This window comes from Budorcas taxicolor, chromosome 7, assembly GCF_023091745.1.
Source record: "Budorcas taxicolor isolate Tak-1 chromosome 7, Takin1.1, whole genome shotgun sequence".
In the NCBI taxonomy this organism is placed as follows: Eukaryota; Metazoa; Chordata; class Mammalia; order Artiodactyla; family Bovidae; genus Budorcas; species Budorcas taxicolor.
In genome coordinates this window covers 31620057-31626056 of record NC_068916.1, presented here as the reverse complement: position 1 = coordinate 31626056, position 6000 = coordinate 31620057, and the positions used below count along the sequence as shown (strand labels likewise).

General features: G+C 41.0%; 1 non-coding gene across 1 annotated transcript; it reads left to right on the top strand.

Moving 5' to 3' along the window:
- The first annotated feature begins 1952 nt into the window (after positions 1–1952).
- Positions 1953–2024, top strand: TRNAY-GUA (transfer RNA tyrosine (anticodon GUA)). The gene has a single exon. It is a non-coding gene; the product is annotated as a tRNA-Tyr (tRNA).
- Positions 2025–6000: the final 3976 nt, after the last annotated feature.

Sequence of the window (6000 nt, the reverse complement as noted above, 5' to 3'; positions counted from 1 at the left end):
ACTCTCTAGGGTCGTTCACGTTGCTGCAAATGGCATTGTTTCGTTCTTTTTTATGACTGGATAATATTCCATTGAATATATGCATCACATCTTCATTATCCATTCATCTGTTGATACACACTTATTAATAGATTGCTTGCATGTCTTGGCTATTGTTAATAGTGCTGCTATGAACATTGGGGTGCGTGTATTTTTTCGAAGCGTTGTTTTCTCCAGATATATACCCAGGAGTGGGATTGAGAAATCATACGGTGGTTCTGGTTTTAGTTTTTAAGAAACCTCCACACTGTTCTCCATAGTGGTTGTACCAGTTTACATTCCCATCAACAGAGTATGTGGGTTCCCTCCACACCTTCTCCAGCATTTATTGTTTGTAGACTTTTTGATGATAGCCATTCTGATCAGTGTGAGGTGATAGCTCACTGCAGGTTTAACTTGCATTTCTCCTATAATTAGTAATGTTGAGCATCTTTTCATGTGCTTTTCTGGCCACCTGTATGTCTTCTTTAGAGAAATTTATATTTAGATCGGCCTTTTGTGATTAGATTGTTTGTTTTGTTAATATTGAGCTGCATGAGCTATTTGTATATTTTGGAGATTAATCCCTTGTCGTTCGCTTTCTTTGCAAATATTTTCTCCCATTCTGTTGGTTGTCTTTTCATTTTGTTTATGGTATCTTTTGCTGTACAAAAGCTTTTAAGTTTCATTAGGCCTTGTTTGTTTACTTATTTAAAATTTTCATTACTCTAGGAGTTAGATCCAAAAAGATTGCTGCAAAATACTAATCCCTTGAGTTAGTATTATTAGAAAGATTAAACAAGGGTTAGATGCTCAGATATCCCTAATACTTGAGAAAATACCACAAGAGTAGCTTTTAATCCTCTCTCTACAAAAGTCCTTTTCTGTTTTTATTCTTCTGTTTAATTAATGGGCTTGATTTTTGTTTTCAAAATCTGTTTAAAATCAAGCTAATCTTACTCGGCTCATTCAACATGCAGCAGTTTTGTGTCAGTGCTCGGCACTGCACTAGTTGCTTGGGATGTGACTATGCAGAGAGCAGATAAGACCCTAATGTTCATGGAGGTTACATTCAAGTAAAGGAAACCCATACCACACATGTAAACAAACAAATGGTGATAATATATGCTGTAAGAGCTGTGCAGAAAATAAATAGCACTGTCATAACTGCATGTAACTATGATAGTTGTGGTGGCAGTGGTACACATGTACGTGTGTGTGTTCATGTGCCTATATGATGCACATACACGGGTATGTTCATGTGTATGCGCATGTGTGCACATGCGTCTGTGTAGGTACATGAGTGTCTATGTGCCTGTGTGTGTTTCTGTGTGTGTGTGTTTGTTTTAGGAAGAGACAAAGAAATTACTTGAGAAAGAGTAGTCAGGAAGGGTCTGTCTGTTGGAGTTGACATTTCAATAGAAATCTGGAAAATAAAATAAGAAAGCTACCCAAAGAGCTGGGGGGAGATTCTAGGCAGTAGCAAGAGCATGTCCAAGGCTCCTTTTCAATCTCTCCCCTAACCTGGAGCAAGAATGCTGCTGCTGCTAAGTCGCTTCAGTTGTGTCCGACTCTGTGCGACCCCATAGAGGGCAGCCCACCAGGCTCCCCCATCCCTGGGATTCTCCAGGCAAGAACTCTGGAGTGGGTTGCCATTTCCTTCTCTACTGCATGAAAGTGGAAACTGAAAAGTGAAAGTGAAGTCATTCAGTTGTGTCCAACTCTTCGTGATCCCATGGACCGTAGCCCACCAGGCTCCTCCATCCATGGGATTTTCCAGGCAAGAGTACTGGAGTGGGTTGCCTTTGCCTTCTCCGGAGCAAGAATGAGTTTGGTTTATTTGAGGAACCAAGAGGTGAACAAGGATGCAACACAGTACAGATAGGAGAGAGTTAAGGGAGCCCAAAGCAGAGGCTTAGGGAGGCACAGGGGCTTCCCTGGTGGCTCAGAGGGTAAAGCATCTGTCTGTAATGCAGGAGACCCAGGTTCAATCCCTGGGTTGGGAAGATCCTCTGGAGAAGGAAATGGCAGCCCACTCCAGTATTCTTGCCTGGAAAATCCCATGGACGGCAGAGCCTGGTAGGCTGCTGTCCATGGGGTTGCAAAGAGTCGGACACGACTGAGCAACTTCATTTAGGTTATAGAAGTTCAAGCATTTGGCCTTTATTTTGAGAATAGCGCCACAACCGTGGATGTTTAGTCAGGGGAGGTTGAAGATTTGTTTTATAACTTTAGTAGGTGACTATGTCTGCTCTGAAAAAGAAGGATTAGATGGTAGGAGTGATTTTTCTCTTGCTGTGCCTGAAAGAGCATGTGGACAGCAAGGCACATCCATTTACCTGCAAGGCAGTAAACTTGAGAGAGTGCGCAAATCATCCAAATGGGATAACTGGCTACATTAGAGACAGAGGTGAAGAATGTTTGTATGTGAATTAATATAGGATCATGAGGTTATCCAGCATCACTAGAAGCACGGAGACAGGAGTGAAAGAATAGGGAAAGGAGAGATACTAACACACACAGAAGCAGAGGACAGGAGAGGAGAAAGTGAGCAGAAAGAAAATATAAGGTGACTGGTGTAAAATGAGATGTTTACTTTTCTGTGGAATTATTAAAAGGCACTTATATGGGGATAAAAAAATGCTAAATCTATTTTTAGAGTATCCATGCTTAATTGTTCAGTTGTGTCCAACTCTTTGCGACGCTGTGGACTGTAGCCCTCAAGGCTCCTCTATCCAGGCAAGAATACTGGAGTGGGTTGCCATGCCCTCCTCCAGGGTATCTTCCCGACCCAGAGATTGAACCCAGGTGTCACGCATTGCAGATGAATATTTAGAGTGTCTACTAGTTCCTATTACCTTTTCTCTTGTTCTCCTCTCCCAACCCCACATCTCCCATACAAGCCCACAAGAAGATCAAGAAGTTAGTTGGAGAGCTGGGGCAAAGGAAGGTTTCCTCATGATCATTTCCCCTCCCTTCACCACTGGTAGGCCCTCTCCCAGGCCAAAAGATGTGGTCAAAGGTTATCTCAGTAAAACTACTGTGAAATGTACAAAGTGAAAGTAGTGAGGAATGGAAATAGAAGAAACCCATGGTTGGAGAAAGACTCAGAATTCAATGTTTAGCCAACTGTTGTTCTTATTAGTATCATCTGACCTAGTTACAATCCAGCACATCATTACCAATTACGTGCTACATGGACTGGAATCCTGGCACGGATTCATTGTCAAGTGAAGATTTTGACAAGGGTTATCAGTCTGTTCTCTTGACCTAGAAGGGATATGGAGGAAAATGTATAGAGGGGGATGTGTGTATGTGTGTGTGAGCAGTTAGAAAGAGAATGCTCAGAGTAGTTATGATAAATACAGCTAATAAGATTCCAGCCTCTTGCCAAGTGTATATATTCACTGAAAGGATGGAAATACATATATTTAGTTTGTGAAAAATTATTTATGTTGTAGCTCTTTTCAAAATGTGTAGTAAGAAATTAGTTTTTACATTATTTGAATCACTTTGTGGCATTTCCTCTCAAAAATACCAAATGATTGTGCAATATTAAAATAATGATAAATCTTGGACTGCTCTATCTGTTCAGTTCCAAGTGAACCATAGTATATATGAAACACATGGCATTTCAGTCAGCAAAAATTAAGACCACATTTTTCTCTTCAGTTAGCCTCTTTCCTATGTCGAATACTGAGTCAAGTGGAGTTTAATTATTTTAGCTGTTGGGGTGTTTATGAGTAACAAAAAGTTTCCAAATAAACTTTTCAGCAGAGACTCCCAGGAAAAACTTACTGATAAGTAGCACAAGAACACTGTTCTAGCTGTAATTACTGAAATGGACACTATCCATTGTGTGTCTAAATAAAACAGGTAATGTGATCCACCAACAATTTAATAACTTTTAGTGTTAGTCTTAATTTTGTGACTGGAATGTTATAATTAATCAATAGAGAAAAATCTGTAGTCTGAAATTGTGTCATACTTCCACATGATATTTACAAAACAGATTTAAAATCTATACATTTTCAAATACTGATTTCATAATGTCTTGAGATATTTCAGCCTATTTTATTTTCGCACATAATTGTGGTATTATAAGATTCAAAAAATCAGAAAAGTGAAGAACTATGAAGAAACAACTACAACACTTAAGTGGAAGCTTCAGGAGGCTACAGGGAGAAAAGAACAATGAACAGAAAAAGTAAAACCAAGAAATTTATAAAGCCCACTGAAAGCAAATGAGGACTAAGTGCATCTCATCTGTACCTTTCCACCCTAGGGTCCAGAATAATAACACACCCTAGGAATGGTCCATCTGTCCTATATGAAGATAGTATTTAGAATCATATAATGCAAATAATTTCATCATAACAGTGTAGTAGTTGCATCCATGAAGGAAAGGCTAAGACTATCACTGAAGCCTTGGTATTATTGAGAATCTGATTGTTTTTTTCAAAAAAACCTTCTCACTTAGGTAAAAGGTTATGCCTCTGTTTCTCTAAGTGACTAGAATAGGAGTCTTTTTATTAAAAGTGATACACAATCCTTTTTTTCTAATTTATTTTTAATTGGAGGATAATTGCTTTACAATGTTGTGTTGGTTTCTGCTGTACAACAGTGTGAATCAGCCATAAGTATACATACATCCCCACCTACCTTGAACCTCCCTTCCACCTCCACCCCATCCCACCCCTTTAGGTTGTCACAGAGCACCAGACTGCACTTCCTGTGTTATATAGCAACTTCCCACTAGCTGTCAATTTTACAACCCACTCCAATACTCTTGCCTGGAAAATCCCATGGACAGGGGAGCCTGGTAGGCTGCAGTCGGGCACGACTGAGCGACTTCACTTTCACTTTTCACTTTCACGCATTGGAGAAGGAAATGGCAACCCACTCCAGTGTTCTTGCCTGGAGAATCCCAGGGACAGGGGAGCCTGGTGGGCTGCTGTCTACGGGGTGGTGCAGAGTCGGACACGACTGAAGCGACTTAGCAGCAGCAGCAGCATATTTCATTGCTGCTCTCTCAATTCATCCCACCTTCTTCTTCCCTCACTGTATCCACAAGTCAGTTCTCTTTGTCTGCGTCTCTATTCCTGCCCTGCAAATAGGTTCATCAGTACCATCTTTCTAGATTCTGTATGTCATATTCTTAGTCACTCAGTCATGTCTGACTCTTTGTGACCCCATGGACTGTAGTCTGCCAGGCGTCTCTATCCATGGCGATTCTCCAGGCAGAAATACTGGGTTGCCATGCCTTCCTCCAGGGGATCTTCACAGCCCAAGGAGTGAACCCAGGTTTCCCTCATTGCAGGCTGATTCTTTACCATCTGAGCCACCAGGTAAATCCCTAGATTCTATGCTGCTGCTGCTGCTAAGTCGCTTCAGTCGTGTCCGACTCTGTGCGACCGCATAGACGGCAGCCCACCAGGCTCCTCCGTCCCTGGGATTCTCCAGGCAAGAACACTGGAGTGGGTTGCCATTTCCTTCTCCAATGCATGAGAGTGAAAAGTGAAAGTGAAGTCACTGAGTCGTGTCCAACTCTCAGCGACCCCATGGACTACAGCCTACCAGGCTCCTCCATCCATGGGATTTTCCAGGCAAGAGTACTGGAGTGGGGTGCCATTGCCTTCTCCCTAGATTCTATATATATGTGTTAATATACAATATTTGTTTATCTTTTTCTGACTTATAATATTTCACTCTGTATAACAGGCTGTAGATTTGCCCACCTCAGTTCAACTGACTCAGATTCACAACACACAATCCTAATTGGTATATAGATGAAGTAAATGTATTGTAGTAGTCTGTTAGTTAACTCGTAGATGGAAGGATCGGATTATTTAAAAATATGTCTAACTGTGGTTGTGGTAATGGGAACTCAAAAATTATATCACAAAATATCTGTTCTAGGCTCTTCTGCCAGAGGCAGAATTCTGGGCTGAATGAATTATTAAATAAATCCAACTCCACCCA